The sequence below is a fragment of the Papaver somniferum genome, chromosome 9 (genome assembly GCF_003573695.1).
Source record: "Papaver somniferum cultivar HN1 chromosome 9, ASM357369v1, whole genome shotgun sequence".
Classification (NCBI taxonomy): domain Eukaryota; kingdom Viridiplantae; phylum Streptophyta; class Magnoliopsida; order Ranunculales; family Papaveraceae; genus Papaver; species Papaver somniferum.
This window is the reverse complement of record NC_039366.1, coordinates 3,520,755-3,539,782: the sequence shown is the minus strand read 5'-3', so window position 1 is coordinate 3,539,782 and position 19,028 is coordinate 3,520,755. Positions and strand designations below refer to the sequence as shown.

Here is a 19,028-nt window from a genome sequence, read left to right as displayed (position 1 = left end):
TCGAGTGAATCAAATCATCTTTGCTTCAGTTGTGTCTTGTGTAGTTACATAAGATTTCCTTGCAATTGAACAACTCTCTTAACTAGTTCATTTGAGTCAATTAAACTAGTTATGGTGAAGAAGAACATGGTTGGTATGAAACGCTCATATGGTTAACCTCTTTGGGTAGACTATTGTTGAACCAACAATGTACACGTTTGGGTGCGGTTAACAAACCTAGAAGTGTATAGTCATTTGTGTATGACAAGCTAAGTTTTCGATCTAACGGTTGAGAAATATTAGCTTGAATCTAAATCAGGTTTTCATATAACGATGAATATTGATTACTTTGTAACTAAGGCAAAACCCTGATTTCAAAGGCTATATAAAGGAGACATCTAATATTATGCAAAACTAATCCCCACACCTTACGTGCGATACTAGTTTGCGTGCTAGAGTCGTTTCTCCTTTAACCTTTGGTTTTCTTCTTCTAAAACCAAGTTAACGACTTAAAGACTTCATTGGGATTGTGAAGCCAGACCGATACTACTTTTATCGTAGTTGTGTGATCTGATCTTGCATCTTCTATCGTAATAGTACAATCATATTGATTGGCTTGAGATCGTGAGAGTTCTCCGATAGGCAAGATATAAAAGTAATCAGAAAGACCTTCGTCACATCGTTTGTGATTCTGCAACATCTTGTTTCGCTACCATACGATTAAGATTGTTGTGAGGTGATTGTTTAATCTAGTCTGTTCTTCAAGAATATAAGATCGGATTATCAATTGGTTTATGTTCGCCTTGATTATTATCAAAAGACGGAACAAAAACTTTAGGGTTTTTCTGTGGGAGACAGATTGATCCTTTGATAGACTTGTCTGTGTGAGACAGTTTTGTTTATTGTCAAATCCTGCGAATTTGGGTCGTAGCAACTCTTAGTTGTGGGTGAGATCAGCTAAGGGAATCAAGTGCGCAGTATCCTGCTGGGATCAGAGGCGTAGGGAGTACAACTGTACCTTGGATCAGTGGGAGACTGATTGGGGTTCAACTATAGTCCAGTCCGAAGTTAGCTTGGAGTAGGCTAGTGTATTTAGCGGCTTAATACAGTGTGTATTCAACCTGGACTAGGTCCCGGGGTTTTTCTGCATTTGCGGTTTCCTCGTTAACAAAATTCTGGTGTCTGTGTTATTTCTATTTCCGCATTATATTTGTTTATATAATTGAAATAATACAGGTTGTGCGTTTGAATCAATCAATTGGAAATCCGACTTTTGGTGGTTGATTGATATTGATTGATCCTTGAACATTGGTCTTTGGTACCGTCCAAGTTATTCCTTGTGTTTGATAAGGACTCGCTGATTTCTATTAGCTTGAGTAAATCAAAACAAGAGAGAGATATTAACTCCTTGAGATACTTTTACCTAGATTGAGTCTGACTGTCTAGTTGATTCTCTAGAAATTATTTCGGAGTTAGTCCATACAGATTGCTAAGAGAAATATTGGGTGGTGTTGTTAGACCCCCACTTTTTCACATAGACATTAAAGCACATCAATTGCACCGAAATTTTGTTAAGCCGAAAACAATTGATTCATGCCCACATCGACTAATTTTACTGGATGTGTTTTATGGTTAAAGAAAATCTAACCAAAATCAGTTGATGTTCTACCCACATCGACCATTTTAGTTTGGAAGCAATATACTAGTTTTTGTTAGTTGGTTTGCTAGAATCGGTTTATGTAAATGTCCATATAGACCGATTATAGAGTCTGTGATATCTCATGAATGTCAAGTCCATAATTGGTTTACATCAAAAGAATCTTTGTGGAGAAAACGGTAAGTTTTCAGCAATTTTTTTAGCCTAGAATCGGTGCATATATATATACACTGTACGGGCCAATTCAACAGTGTAAATTGTTATGAATCAGTATGAGAATCAACTTATTCCGCCATTTGATTAAGTTATTCTTCCTCTGTGCATGTAAGCCGGAATTCTCTCGCGATTTCGTTCCATCCAGAAAGATTTTAAGTTCATTTCTTTAGCCAATTTAGGTCCCTATAAGAGAGATGGAGCAACTTCCTTATATGCACAAGTTACTATAAAGAATCCTGATTTTGCTCCTTGACTGGTACCTACATAATTACTTAAAATTAGACCAAAATCAGAAATTAAAGAACTGGAAACCCAGACAACATTAAAATTGATCTTAGACTTGTTTGGCAATGGAAGGATTCCAATAACAATTAGTTTTCTCAATCTGACCTGAAACATTAGGTTTGTTCATAGTTACGTCCTCCGTAGTTTCCAAAATTGTAAATGTCGTCGAACTACAAGGCAAATGATCAAGGAAGAACTAGATTTACCTTGAAAAATTCTGCAACTCCTGATATACACATTTTTGTATCTAATTTGTCTCGATTCTATATATTGATAGTTCTCATTCTTGTATTTATTTTGGTATTTTATCTCTTTGTAGGTGTTTTTGGAGAAATAAGCTTTTGCGGCGAAATTGGCTCAAAACGTGGCATTTGAACCTCCGTAGAAGACGTACCAGTGACATCCCAGAAATACCCCAGAGGAACCCCGAGAAAATTGTTGAAAACATCGCAGAAAAATTACTAAACGCACCCAAGGGAAAGTGTTATACGGACTCCAAAAGCGGATAAGGGGCGACCACTAGATAAGGGGTAACCTTTCCCCTTCACGTTCAAATTATGAATTTGGGCGGGAAAATAGAAGCTCTCTTGGAAGTTTTGGCAATCGTAATTTGGAGGAGTTTGAGGTCGATTAAACCTCTTAATTTCATAGGATAGACTCCTTATGGGTCTAGGAATCTAATACGGGTGTTGAAATCGATTATACTGGGCTAAATCGACGGATTTTTATCACAACAACAAAATATGGAAAGTCGCGTGTGTGATCTTTTTTGGGGAATTTTAGAGAGATTAAAGTGCTATAAACCTATCCAAAGATTTGTATCTACCTAAGGAAGAGTTTAGGATCAAAAGGAAAGTTCAGAAACGCGTATAAATTCTAAAACAAGAAATTGCCGCAACTTTGCCGTGAAGAGAAAGGAAGAGATTTTGGAAGATTTTGGAGAGATTTAATCGGCCTTTTTGATATAAATAGATTGGTTGGGTCATATAGAAGGGGTGTCGAGAGTTTGGGAACCTGAGGAGGGCCAAAGAAGAAGAAACCAGAGTTCGATCAAACTCTGTTTCTGCTGCTGCTGCTGAAGAACACGAAGAACGGACGTCTGAAGACAGTCGTTCTTCAACAGTGTTTACGACAAAGTTTTGGGGGTCGCAGCTGCCGTCTCAACAACACTTCATATATATCGTTCTTCTTGTAACAGTGAACAACGCCTTTGCAACATTTATTTCTGTTGCGATTTTTCTGTTCAATTGTTTTACTCCCTTTTAATCAACTTTTGAGCTTTATACATGTATTTTGAGATCATGATTAATATGAGGAGCTAAACCCCAACACTGGGATGACGGAGGAAACCCTATTTCACGCATGTGGTAATTTTAATAATTCTTTATGACTTTTTGCACTTATTTTAATTGATTCATGATTTTCACTAATTAGTTGTGATTTCGTTTGATGGTGTATGCTTAGACATAAGAGCTTTTGATACACCATGCTTGTGATTTACATCTAAAGTTTTAAAAATCTATTTTTGGCAAAGAATAAGAGTCCATATTTTTAATAGTTGAGCTATAATTGATTGGAGTTATTAATTGAGTCACATGAATGGAATTTGGTGGAATCCTGAATCTCAGTACCTCTCGATACTGTGACAGCTTTCCTTGTACATATTATATTAAGTCTAAAATCTAATTTCAACAAGTCCGAGAAACGAACACCTTACTTACCACTACAAAATTACATCAACACCCCTCCTCACACTTTGTAGATGTTGAAAATATATTAATCGAGTTATATGTATTACTCACCCAAACATTGAAATAATCAGTATCAATCCCCAAGTCAGGACACCTACCATCCATAGGAGGTAGTACCCACTAGGACTACAGAAAATGCACGTTTGATTTATAGAATGGATGATGCAACCAATCCTGCGTCTGACTGGTATGACATTATTTTAGCATTTTCACAATAATGTTTTATTTCTTTGAAAAAGATTAATTTTCCAAAAGGATTTCCAAAAAATGCATATTGCATCAAAAGAAGCTACATGCATCTTAACTCTATCCAAAAAAGACTTAATTGTGAGGACTCCATTATTGGTTATTAACCATCTACGTTTATTTTTTCTAACCGTCTTCCGGAGACCTAAACGGATTAATATTATTTATTACAGAAAGCACATCTTATTATTATAGCTACTATAAAATCAATGAATCTCCAATATGAAAACCATAATTTCTCCTTTCCCAAAATCCAACTCCAAACCCTAAAAAAATAACTCCGTACAATATCAATTTCTCTCTTGCATCTTCTTGATCATCGTCTTCGATTTCGCTAGTTTTCTTTGTAGGTTCTCCAAAAAATAATTCATTCCCAACCAAAGCCCAACCATCAACACCCAACGTGTCAAAGTAAGTATTTTTTGGAATTTTTCCACCCAACTCATTGTAAGATAAGTTTAGAAATCCAAGAAAGTCGAGTGACGTGAAAGATTCTGGGATTTGTCCCGATATTTTATTGAAGCTCAAGTCCAAAGAAACCAAATTACACAGATCTCCAATACTCACAGGTATATTACCTGATAAAAGATTGTGGGACAAATTTAGCCTTGCAAGTCCTTTTAACAGACCTATCTCTGTTGGAATGCTACCATCAAACATGTTGCAAGATAGATCCATTCCCGTGGTATAACTGTAAATTTTTTGAAGTTGTAACATGATCCCATTGATCACCATCTGCAATTGAATATCTAACTCATCCTTAATCACCGTCTGAGATTGAGTTTTAAATGCATACCTAAGCGCTTCAGGGTAGCCTGAAGTTAAATTCATCAAGTTCCATACTGATAGTTTAGGAATATGACCGGAGAGTTTGTTATTAGATAAATCCAGAATTTGAAGTTGATTCAAATTATTAATTTCAGTAGGGATTGAATCGTTGAACTTGTTTGATCTTAAAGAAAGAATTCTTAAAGGTGAGTATTGTGGATCACCAAATAATGCTACGGGTGTTCTGCCTTGGAAGTGATTATTTGCCAAGTTAAGAACTTCCAACCCTTGTATTTTAGAAAAAATCCTAATCTTTTTTTTGCTGTGACTTGAAACCTGTGCCCAAAACCAACTTTCTGTGTATCTCCAATTACCACTCTCAATTCCAATACCACCCCGAAATACCTCTTAATTTTCCATGAATCCAGCCTCCTAGAAACTCCGGCGTCCAAGGACGGGGCAGCGTGCTGTTCTTTCCCCTTGGGTCTGAGTCTTTTGGGAGTGTGCTGATTGACTCCTTCCGGCGACTAAGGACGGGTCTGGTATCGATCCTTCCCCTCAGGTCCGAGGGTACTTGGTCAGTGGGAATCATGGTGGTAAATCTCCACTTTTCTTTTGGAGCGTTCGATCTGTGGTAAGGTTCAGGGATGTCAACATATTATGCTCAAGTGGGGGATAAGAATTTTGAAGTATGTATGTTCTGGAAAGAGATTAAATCCAAAGTTACAATTATCGAGAGATCAAATGGATATACAAACTCTTGCGTTATTCCATTCGAGGGAGCATTATGGCTTCTCAATACAATCAGGGAAGCAAAATCTAGAGGTCAAAGCACAAACAAGCCGTATCAATGGAGATTTCCTTTAGGCCATGGATCCACTCTATTATTGATTGAGAGAAGAAATAGCAGGGGGAAATATATTGTTGTTGATTGGTTTACCGGTAATAGTCGTGAAAAGGTTCATCACCCGGTGATCCCGGAAGGTTATAGACAGGAAGGATGGAGGAATTTTATAGGTCTGCTGCAAATGGGTTTTAAGAAATATGAGGATTTTCACCAGCGGGGAGCGGCTAAAAAAAAATTGAATCTTTGAAGCTTAACAATGGATGGCCAGAGTTGCGGAGCCAGAATACTCATGGAGGAAATATAAAAATCAAAGGAGTAGGTGGGAATACTTCATATGTAACAGTTCCAACAAGAGCAGGTCCACAAATCTCGTATGAAGGGAGAGAGAGAACTTTTGATCATTGGGATGAAGTTATCATTTGTACCGTGGATCCAAAACCGTTAGAGTGGAGGATGGTGGAAGATCGTATTAAAACGACTTTCCATATTCAAGAACAGTTTAAGATCAGTATTTTTTCTGAGAATATGGGGGTATTATCCATTAAATCAGTTAAAGATCATGATATGTTGATTAACCAAAAATTCATTGCTTTCTTAAGTGGTGAAATCAAGTTCTCTCGATGGTGGCCATCTGTAAATGCTATCAATTCCTCCATTAATGTCAAAAAGGTATGGATATCTCTGCTTGGAGTACCTTTTCACTTATGGTCCAAAAATACAGTGGAAGTAATTCTCAATAAACATGTCTCAATCATTGAGATCGACTATAATGAGCTTGGAGGAATTAAGGTTCTTATTAATTGCAAAAGCAGTATCAATGATTTTCCACACACTGTGACATTGAATGAGGAGGGTTTGATTTTCACGGTGGGAATTGTAGTACTTGATTTGAAGCCGGCATACCACTCTGGTAACGGGGAAGATAAGGGCAAAGAGGTTATTGACAATAAAGTTGTTCTGAATAAAGATAAGGCGTATAGTACATCCCATGTGGGAAAGAGATAGTTTTACAGAGGAAAGAAGGTGTACGGCATGAATGAGAGTCATCAGCCTAGTCAACTAGTAGCCCAAAAATGGGACGGTGATGTGATTACTCAGGAAACATAGATAAGAGGAAGAGCCAGAAGGACCATCAGCTAAATAAAAGAACTCGGTCAGATACGTACTATGAGAAGAAAAAGGCAAGGAAAAAAAGAAATAAATTGAGAAAGAGAAACAACATTAAGGAAAACAAGAAGAACATAGAAGATGGAGACATTGGCACCACTAGAACCACACAAATGGGGGAGGATGGGGCAGCCTCTGGGGTCGTAAATACATCTAAGGGATCGAAGAAACATTAGGTAATTGTAGCTGACGGCAGAGCATCGTCGACAGACAATATTATAGCTGACGACAAAGTAACTTCGACAGAAAAACTCCAAGATCAGATAACACAAAACGAAAACAAGGGCCCTTTGGTAGAAGAAGACCAAGCTCATCTTGGCACGGTCCAAAAAATTTCTGTAAAAGCCCATCTTGAGCAAGGTGGTTCAATTTATTTCGACAGAGCTCAACTCCCTTTCTCTGATTTTAGTTCATATGGTGCTGATAATTCTTTTTTCGCAAATAAAGAACATACAGAATTAGAGGGGGATGTTTTTAGGGATTGCAATGAACAGATGATGCTAGTTGCTAGGGTAGAAAACCAAGATCATTTTCATGAACCCCTAGATGTTATCCCTATTGCTCAGAGACACCCTAATTTCTCAAATGAAGATGATTTTTGGGCATCAGCTGCCGAGGAGGAAGAAGAAGAAAATGAAGTTTTTTCGAATTAGAAGCCCCAGAAAGTGAACAATCTTCAAAGAAGAATCCTTAAGACAACAATTTCAGCTTATAGAGGGAGATGCAAATTTCAAACGGGAAAATGAGCAACTTTGCAGGGCTTTTAAGGTTGTTGGAGGTCTTATGGGGTTACCGGTCAAGGGAAAAGAAGATGCAATTCATGATAGTATTGTGAATGCTCTTAAAGAAGCGTTTCTCAAGGAAAATTCAACTAATTTCACTAGAAAAGAGAAGGGTTTTAAGGGAGGAGGAATATCAGATGAGTCTTTAGAAGGAGTTCAATTGCTCTTACAGGACAAAGAAAGAGATTCTGAAGTGAGTGACGAAGAGGAAGATTTTGGCTCCCAAGACGAGAATTCTGGCAAAGTCGAAATTGTTTTAACTCCTAGAGCTGCCAGGGAGAAATCTCGTTTGTCTAGTCTGCTAAATTATCTTACTCCATCGAGATCCAGGGAGGAACGGAGGGCGAGAGCTAAGGGAAGTCGTTTGAAATGACGAACAAAATTATTTCTTGGAATCTAAGGGGTTTAGGTGATGTGAATAAGAGAATTGTTGTTAACTCAGTCCTCTCAAAATGGAATGATGACATAGTGTTGCTTCAAGAAACAAAATTAGAAGATATGACAGAAATGATAAGGAAGGAAATCTAGAACAAGCCAAGTGCAAAATTTTGCTTCAAACCATCTGAAGGCACTAAAGGAGGGATATGTATTATGTGGGATGGAGATAAATTTGATATGGTGGACAGTTTACATGGTATTTTCTCTCTCTCGTGTATGTTTAGATGTATTGCAAACAATTTTGAGTTCTTTGTATCTTCTGTTTACGCTCCTAATGATTGAAAAGAAAGGCGTATTCTTTGGAGGGAGCTAGGAGAAGTGTTGGGAATTTGGGATATTCCAGGGTGTCTTGGTGGCGACTGGAATGTTATATCAACTCTTGAAGATAAGAATAAACATGGAACTCTATCTCTTGCTATGCGAATTTCAACCAGTTCATGTCAGATTTTAACCTTGTTGATTTACCGTTATGTGGGGCAAAGTATACTTGGTCTAATTTTCAGGACCCTCCTACTTGCACTCGTATCGATAGATTCTTGCTGAACACAAAGTGGGACAACTACTTCCCAGGTACTACTCAAATTGCAAAGCCGAGTCCCGTGTCAGATCATATTCCCCTCTTATTATCTACTGAAATGGGCGACACTGGTCCAAGGCCGAAAAAGTTCGAGCTAATGTGGCTGGAGGATGAAGAACTTCCAAATTTGATGAAGGAGTGGTGGGAAAATCTTAATTTTATGGGTAATCCAGGGTTCATATTTTGCAAAAAACTAATGGCTATTAAAGATCTTTTGAACACTTGGAACAAGGAAAGTTTTGGGAGGTTGGATCAGGTTATGCAAGAGCTGTTAGTAAAAATTAAAAACTTGGATGAAAAGGACGTGGAGGGTACAACAACAGAAGAGGACAGGATTTTGAGAATATATTTGCAGTATGATTATTGTGGGTGGGCTTTATTGGAAGATAAAAGAAAGAAGCAAAAAGCTAAAGATCATTGGCTTCAAGATGGAGACAAAAATTCAAGTTATTTTCATAAATTTGAAAATGGAAGAAGAAGACTAAATAACATAGGGTGCTTAAAAGTGGATGGTGAGTTAACAGAGGACAAGTGGAGAATATCACATCACTTGAAACATTTCTATGAGGAGCTGTACAAGGAACAAGATCGTAATAGACCTTTCATGGAGGAATTGCAGTTCACTACTCTTGATATGGAGGATTGTCGAAGTCTAGAACGTCCAATCACCGAAGAAGACGTCAAGATGGCTATCAAGGAAATGGGAAAGAATAGAGCCCCGGGACCAGATGGCTTTCCTGTAGAGTTTTACGTTCACTTCTGGGATATCATCAAGGTGGACTACATGAGGTTCGTGAAATTCTTCGAGGAAAAAAACTTTATGGATTGGAGAGCAAATAATACTTTCATTCGTCTTATCCCTAAAAGGACTACAATTGAAGATGTCAAAGACTTTAGGCCGATCAGTTTGATTAATACTTCTTACAAGATTGTGACCCATGTTTTATCCTCCCGGCTGAAGCTAGTTCTTCCAAAAATAATTTCGGAAACTCAAGCTGCTTTTGTGGCGAAGAGACAGATTTTTGACAGTATTCTCATGGCAAATGAGTTCATTGATTCAAGGTTAAAGTCTAAGAATCCAGGGTGGGTCCTCAAGCTAGATGTTGATAAAGCTTACGATAAGGTGAGGTGGGATTTTTTGGACAAGGTGATGCAAAGAATGGGTTTTGGGATAAAGTGGAGAAGATGGATTCATACTTGTGTATCAACTCCGCGTTTTTCAATTTTATTGAATGGGAGTCCAGGCGACTTGTTTAAATGCTCTAGAGGGTTGCGTCAAGGCGACCCTTTGTCACCTTTCCTCTTTTCTATGGTCATGGAGGCTTTCAGCAAAATGATCTTCAAACTGGAAGGAAATGGTTTATATGAGGGTTTTCGCGTTCACCACAATGGAACTCAAGTGTCTCACTTACTATTTGCGGATGATACCCTAGTATTTTTATCGGATTCTGTTCAACAAATTCACTACATTAGTGCCTCCCTTATTTGCTTTCGTCTGTGCTCGGGTTTAGGTATCAATGCTTCCAAGAGCACTGCTGTTGGAATGGGCAAAACTCATTGTCAACAGCCTGTAGTTTCGAGTTTAGGGTGCACTATCACAGATTTCCCTATACCTTACTTGGGAATGCCAGCCGGGGCCTCATACAGATGTAGAAGAATTTGGGATCCTGTCATTGAAAATTCTAAGGCAAGACTTCAAGGGTGGATGGGAAGATGCTTGACATACGGAGGGAGATTAATATTAATCAAATTCGTTCTTAGTGCAATTGCAATCTTCATGATGTCGGTTTACTCAATGCCAAAATTTGTGGCGAAAAGACTTAACGGTATTATGCGAAACTTCCTGTGGAAAGGAACTTCAGAAGCTAAGAAGTACCCCTTGGTGGCTTGGAGAAAGGTGTGCACAGACAAAGACAAGGGAGGGCTTGGTATTAGAGACTTGATCACCATGAATGACTCTATGTTATGTAAGTGGTTATGGAGATATTCTGTGGAACAAAGAGCGCTTTGGAGAATCTTAATATATGAGAAGTACGGTGCTGCTGTTGTGGGGTGGGATACCAAGATCCCAAAGAATGCTTATGGAAATAACATTTGGCGGGGTGTGTGCAACAAGATGTCAAAGTTCAAACAGAGAATCATGTACAAAGTGGGCAAAGGAAATAGAACCCTTTTTTGGCAAGACCATTGGATGGGTGAGGGGACCTTTCAAGCTACTTTTCCAAATCTATACAAGGTATCTAGGAAAAAACAACACCTAGTGAGCCAATTTTACTTCATAGATACAAATGGGCAAGTTAATTGGAACCTAGACTTGAGGAGGAGGCTGACAGACAATGAGATTATAGAAGCGTCAGCTCTTACAAATCAGCTTCATTCTTTCACTCCCACTTTGGAAGAGGACGCAAGGCATTGGAAATAGACGAAAGACGGTATCTTCACGGTAAGCTCTTGCTACTCGGCTTTACACAACCATGATTCTTCTTTTGATTTCCCTTCTGCAGTTGTGTGGAATAATAATGTACCACCTAAAGTGTGTTTCTTCACATGGATGGTACATCATAATTCCATCTTAACTCAAGACAATCTAGCTAAAAGGGGAAGAACTTTGGTTAACCGCTGTTGTATGTGTAAAATAGATTTAGAGTCCATAGACCACTTGCTCATTCACTGCAAGGTTGCGTCTGAGATATGGAATAGATTGTTCAATGACTTTGGAGTTAGCTGGGCACAGTGTGGAGATATAAAGGACCTTTACAAGTGTTTTAGCAAGAAAATATTTTCTGATAATGGTAACTACATATGGGAAGTTCTGTCGTTTGCAGTTTGCTGGACCTTGTGGAAAGAGCGAAATCAACGTATGTTCCGTGAAGGGGCTAGGGAGGAGGGGGTGCATAGTATTATCTTAAACATAAAAGCAATCATTTTGTATTGGTCTCACTCCTCTCATAGTCTTATGAATGTTAGATTCGAAGAATTAGTCTTCAAATGGGAAGAATTAGTTAGGAGATAATTTCTTCCTGAGACATTGTTTTCAACTGTTATCTATAGAATAGTTCTGGGTTTTTAATTCTTTCATTCTTTTCTCCTATATATAAAATTATATTGTTTTGTTGATCAAAGAAAAAAAACCCTTGTATTTTACTGATAAACCTGAGAGGAGCACCACCGAGACTGTTGTCATTTAGTTGAAGATAACCCAATGATTCTAAGTTTTGAATCTCATTTAGAATATTTCCTGTGAGATTGTTGCTCCCAAGGTTTAGCGATACAAGATCCCCACAATACCCCAAGGTATTAGATATAACCCCTGAGAATTTGTTGTTTGAGAGGTCAATAATTAGAAGATTAAATCTTGAAACTTTTGAACATATAGAAGAGGGAATTGAACCTGCAAATTCGTTACCAGCTAGACTGATGATTTTAAAGCTAGAAATTCTATTTCCGGTTTCTACTGAGATTTCACCACTGAGTTGATTGTTTGACGCATCAAAAGAAAAATAGGTATCGAAAAATTGGGGTAAAAGAGGCAAAGGACCGTAGAGTTGGTTGTTGGATATATGGAATGAATAGAGATTTTGGAGGTTGGAGATACAAGAAGGAACGACTCCTGTCAGGTAATTATGAGACAAATCCACATGATAAAGATTACTCAATTCACAGATGAAAGTTGGGAATAATCCTTCCAGATTGCATGATGGAAAAGACAGAGACTCTAGTTTGAATTTAGAGTATAAACTGAAATTTTGGTCTATAACTACGGTTAGCCTGTTTGAGCTCAGGTCTATGGTAGTTAGGTCTAGATCGTTAATCAGAGATATCAATGAAACATTTCCACCAATGGAGTTTTCATAGACAGAAAAAACAGTCAGGTTATGAAGCTTGGATATGCAACTTGGAATGGTTCCTGTTATATTATTACTTTGTAAAGAAAGTTGTCGAAGAGATATAATCTTAGAAATTGAACTTGGTACGGATCCTTGAATTTTCTTGTTAGACAAGTCAAGAATGTTGAGGAAGTTTATATTGGATATTGATTTTGGTATGGAGCCTTGGAAATTATTGTTAGACAAGTCGAGAATGGTTAAGAATTTTGGTATGGAGTCTTGAAGATTATTGTATGATAAGCGGAGAATGGATAGGAATTTTAGATTGGATAATGAGAAAAAATGTATGTAACCAATGTCATTCCCATAGAGGTCTAGAGACTGCAACTGGGAAAGATTGTAGACCCAAGAAGCTACAGATCCTTGAATTGAACACCCTTGAGCATCAAGACTGACCAACATCGGCGCATTTGAAACTGAATTCGGGATCGATCCGCTCAATTTCGTATGCGATATGGTAAGTTTTTGAAGCTTAGGCCACTGATATTGAAACATTCTAGTTACATCAGGATTAAGATTTGGGTTATAACCAACATCAAGCTCTTTAAGTTGAGGAATCCACAACCAGACAAGTATAGAGTAGAAAGTAGCCAGTTGTACTGGGATTTGGGAATTGAGTTTAGGATTATTATCCATACCAAGAGAAGATAGAAAAGAAAGATTGTGAAAACTGGGGAAATATGTGCTAGAGATGCTGCAACCTGAGAGATTAAGATTTCTAAGATTTGAAAGATGCGACATATGTTCATCAAAGTTCTCTTCCAAGATAAATGAACTTTATCAATATGAATGTGCAGAAGTATGGACTGGTATTTATAGGTTTTAATATTAGCATTTTCTTCACCGTCTCAAATCAGTTTGGATTTTCATTCACCTCGTGTAAAGCTAGCTTGACTTACTTTCTGAATTTTTTTGATAAGATCCGAGATTTCGAGTGGAGATGCTTGATTAAAAGTAAACAACAATCAATATCGTAGGGTTGCGTAAAAGAGAAGGATACGCTAAAGGGCATTTTCTTCAGCATTCTTTTCCAACAAACGGAAATTGGGAACCAAGGTTCTTGAATTTTATGGTTACTTCTGCATCATAAGATGCGGTCAAGCCCTAATTATACTCAACCTCAAAACATTTTGACGTAAAAAATGGGGCATCTTTACAAAATGTGGCAGGGCGAGGAGCGCACAGGTAAGGGCTCTGTCCAGGGCCTTCTTTGGCCAAATCGGGCACCAACTCAGTGAATCATTTCAAAAGGGCGCTTATGTGAAATAATAATTTTTTATCAGTAGCAAATAGCATGGGCCTCCCAGTCTCGTGCTACTGATAATTTTTTACCCATTCGAAAAATCCACTAATGGAAGAAAAAAGAGGGGTAAAATAGTAAAATTGTAAAATTGTACGAACCCTAAATCTACATAGAACAGCTTCTCTCTGCCTTCAACTTCAAAATGTCCATGATCCAAACCTTGTTTTGGTTTCATTTCTCTCTGTGTCTGATTTTCATAGTGATAAGATTAGATTTTGAAAAGATTTGATATGGGTGCTATTTCGACCTAATGGCGGAGAAGAGGCCATGGATAATATCCGGCAAAGAAATGTTGGCTTGATATATGGATCTTGAGTCAAATGCACTTGGAAGGATACTTTCTGTAGTTCAATCGTAAGAATCTTGTTTTCAAATTCATTTTCTGATATTTTCTTTTCTTTTCTGGTTTATGTATTGATGTTAACATTGGCAGTGATTAGAAAGAGAGAGGGCTCTAGTGGGGCAACATAAAATTGAATCTCTCTGATTTCTTGATTAAGAGATAGAGATAATATGAATTAGGTGCCATCTTTTGAATCATAGTTGTAAACCCCACCAAGTAATTTTGGTACCCCTATTAGCAATTATGTATGTAAATCTATGATTCAAATGTATCTGGTATCTTTTGAATATCTTTTCTTCTCTTTTGTTAGGATTTCAGGTTGGTTTTATTTTCCCACAGTGATTGAGTCAAAATTACACTTGATATGAGCCTTTGTACTACATTTTGCTGCTAGAATATTGCATGTATTGGGTTTATTGAATGTGAAGGCTATGTATAATTCCTTCGCAGTTGTGTATACCAATGATGCAGAAATTGAAAACCAGTTGAGATTTGTGTTTCAATTGGTAGCGGCCAGACAACCGTAGGAATGTGGTATCCACAGACAACGGGTTTAATTCAGTCCCGATTTGTCTACTAGGTTCACTCACCGTCTGTCCTTGGGGGTGTATTTATAGGCCATAAACCTGTCCTCTTCTAATTCTAGCAGGACAACACAACAGGTGGTATCCAACCCTCTGTATTGTATGTCTAACATTTTTATATGGATTGTCACATTAATTCTACGTTGACCGGGATTAAATCCCGGGAGATATCCCGTGAGGCACAACCTTGGGGGCTCCAAATTATTGGGGGTGTTGTTTACCTGTTGTGGGGACCACCAGGGCTGTGTCTTACGGGATTTCTCTCGGGATTTAAGCCCGGTAAACGTATTAATTTTGTAGGTCTAATAATGATGTTTTGCTGTGTTGCAACGATACGCCTAAAAAAAATCAGCCGTATCGGTACGTATTTACATGTATACGCGTACTAATACTCCAGATACTTCAAGATACAACTCAGTTAGAAAACTTTGACTAAATATTAGATATCAACAGCTGTCAAGATAAATGATAAATCTCAGTACCTTAATATCAGAAAATTTAGATATTTTAATAGATTCTATGAGAAGTTTTAACTATAATGACAAAATATTAGTTCCAAATCTGTTTACTGATCTTGCTCTAGACTTTCTTCCTTCTTATCCAGACCTTTTCTCTCCAGTAAGGTTAATCGTACATATTATAATTTAATCATGCAAACACACATATAATATATTTATGTTAGACTACTGATCAATATTGAGTATGTCGTATAGCCATATTTTAGTTTTTCAAGTTGGTGTACCATAATAGCGTATTGGTATCTTGTATCCAATACCGTATCCGTATTTTTGCAACACAGATGTTTTGTTTTTTTGCTGTTATTAGTAGTGTCTGTTCCAGTACTACCCGTACTTTTGGCTTATGGTTGAACTTTGATTTATATAAATAAGCTTCACATGGAACTGACTATAAACCCACCCCTTCTAGTCTTAGGGTACTACACGTACTTTTGGCTTATGGTTGAACTTTGATTTATATAAATAAGCTTCACAAGGAACTGACTATAAACCCACCCCTGCTAGTCTTAGGGGGTGAGTCTCACCGCCCTTGAACAATCAGGGGTGGGTTTTTAGGCCCATGGGTCCTATTCTTGGGTCATGTGGGACAACATGCTGAACCCAACCAACGGACTGGAAGATTCTACTGATTCTACTCTGAATGCCTGAAATGTATTCATGTTGTATGGAAAAAGTGCAGCTAGCATTTTGAGTTCATATCTTTTTCACTTGGATCATTGAAAGATTTTTACCACTACGGATCATTGAAAGATTTTTACCACTACAACAGTACAGCATGTCATAATCATTTATCCTACACATCAGTATAAATTGCATGAGAAAGTGAATGTGCAAGTTCAATTTGACATTCAATTTGTTCTTAGACTTTCAATGGTGTAGCATTTTGGTCTTGTTCCCTGTCATCTGTAAAGCTAATAGGTTCTCTAGGTATCAACTTGTGTCGAAGATGACCAAGTGAGAATGCTTTGCCAAACCTCTTTGCTATTGAATAATTATCAGTAATGCTTGTCTTGGTGTAGCTCCAACTTTGTTTCTCATGTTTCATTATATCCCTTGTATTGGTGCTTTTTTTTTTAAAGTAATTATGCTCGCACTGATTATTAATTTATTATTTCTCTCTTTTAGTATACTATGTGAATATCTGTGCTTATTTTTTGGATTAGCGTGTTGGTCTGTCGGATTTTCCAGGGAAATGGAAAAATTGGTTGATGTAAGCTTGTCATGGAACTGACTAAAATAAACATTTTTAATGATTATTTTTGTTATAAAATGAGTTTAAAAAAATAATTCCAAAATGGTTTATTTTGGCCTTTTCCATCTTATGTATATTTGTGTTTAAGGAAAAAAAGTAATTGAAAAACCAAAATATTTTCCTACTGGATATGTTTTCCTAGTCTCTAGTTAAATAATATAGATATAATCTTAGTGCTCAAAAGCTAATGATTTCTCTCTAGTTAGATAATACCGATACAATCTTAGTGATCAAAAGCTAATGATTTCACATTCGAACAATATCTGGTCTTTAAGGTCTTTAAGTTGGTTTATCTATATTTTCACTGGATACTTGTAATTTGAGATCTTGTACAACCAAATACTTCAAAATGGGAGTAGTGCTAGACTTACGGGTTGTGCCTCGCTATCCAGGGATTTGACTTAGGTCCCAAAATCCCCCTCTGCTAATCCACGGGAGGCGAATCCCATCCATGTATTAGCGGGGCGGGTTTTTGGGTCCATGGGTCAAATCTCTGAGCCACACCCTATGAGCGACAGAGCGATTTTTTAGGCCTTTGCTTTTTTAGTTTGGAAAATAGAAATTTCAATTCTGAATGCCTGACATTGTATTTCATTGATCTTTGTGATCAGAAAGGTGCAGTAGTAGGGCAACATAAAATTGAATCTCTTTTATTTCTTGATTAAGAGATGAAGATAATGTGAAATTAAGGTACCATCTTTTATTAAATATAAGTTAACTCCCCTTTCGCAGTCATGTGTGTAAATCTTTGGTTCAAGAGTATTATGTATCTTTTGAGTATATATTCTTCTCTTTCTCTTCTTTGATGGATTTCAGATTGATTTATTTTCCCACAGTGATTGAGTAAAAAGTATACTTAGATATGAACCTTTCTGTATTGCTGCTATAACTATACAGATTGTACTAAATTTTTGTGTTGCTATCATAATATTGCATGTATGAGTTTATTTAGTGTGAAGGCTATGTATCATCCTTTGCAGTTGTGTATACCAAAACTATGCAGAAATTGAAAAAAAAAGTTGAGATTTCATTTTCTACATCTGCTGAAAAAAAGTTGAGATTTCATGTATGAGTTTATTTGGGAACTTGTTTTTAGTTATGTATCAAACCCATTCAGTTTCAAAGTAAACAGAAAATCAAACGGAGAAACCCTTTTCGATTCAAGCTCAGAAAATTCAGACTGGTTTAGTAATTTAGTCTTCAAAGACAAAATCAATGCATTGAAATCTCAACAAAGTTACCAAAAGATGCATCCCTATACGGTCTTGGTGAAATGTCCAAATGATCCTTACACAATCTACACAGCTGATCAGTCTGCAATCAATCTTAACATGGATTTATATGGTTCTCATCCTGTTTATATGGATCTTAGAAATGCTGGTGGTCGGGTTACTTCACATGGTGTTCTGTTGATGAACAGTAATGGTATGGATGTTATTTACTGAGGAAATGATTCTTTGACTTAATTATTGGTGGGGTTTTGGATCTTACTTCTTCGCTGGAGGGGCTTCGCCGCTTTCTGTTGCGGATCAGTACTTGGTCGGTAGACCTGCACCTATGCCCTCCTAGGCTCTTGGTATGTCTCCTTTTCTTTGTTTTCTTTTAACCCATGATCATATTTTTTTTCAGTATCCATGATCATATTTTTTTAGTATAAACCTTGAAATCAGTTCTTATAATCCTTATAATTATGTGAATATCCCACTGTATACAATCTCAAAGTAGGATTTTTGTCTTTGTTGTGTCACTTAGAACTGACTAAATTATGTGCATCTATGAAGACAGGTTAGGATCCTCTAGTTGTCTATTTTTCTTTTATTAGTTTGAAGCATCCTCTAGTTATCTGATTATACAGTATCATGCCATGCTCCATGGCTAATTGGGTGTTTGAAACACCTGGAGGAAGTTATCTGGATGCCAGAAAAAAATAAAAGTTTCTGCTTTTGTGGAAGCAGAAGTTAATTTTAGAAGTCTGAAATTAAAAAACGTTGCTCCGAAAAAATTAACCTTTTGTCTTACAGAAATTCTTCTAAATTTTTTATTCCCAATCTAGCCTATGACTTTTGTGCTTTTAGTGTATCCAAGCTCATTAGCATTTGGATACCACTTAAGAAGTTGTTTTTTGACTTCTGAAAGCAAAAAAGTCAAAAGTTAGAACAATGCACAACTACCCTTTTTTGTGTTGATTCCAGAATCAATTTCACTAAAGGGAGTAAGATCTTGCTTGTCCTAGACTTTATTGATTGATATTACGAAAGGCTTAAAGACGGATGCAATGAAAGAGAGTACATAGACAGATTAAGTTGGTTCACTAAAGTTTGTCTTTACTAAATTATTATGGAGGGTGGACCAAAACACAGACAGATTAAGTTGGTTCACTAAAGTTGTCTTTACTAAATTATTATGGAGGGTCCGAATTTTTATTAAT

General features: G+C 37.1%; 1 pseudogene; it reads left to right on the top strand.

The window, feature by feature from the left end:
- The first annotated feature begins 16,232 nt into the window (after positions 1 to 16,232).
- LOC113307659 lies at positions 16,233 to 18,172 on the top strand (annotated as a pseudogene).
- Positions 18,173 to 19,028: the final 856 nt, after the last annotated feature.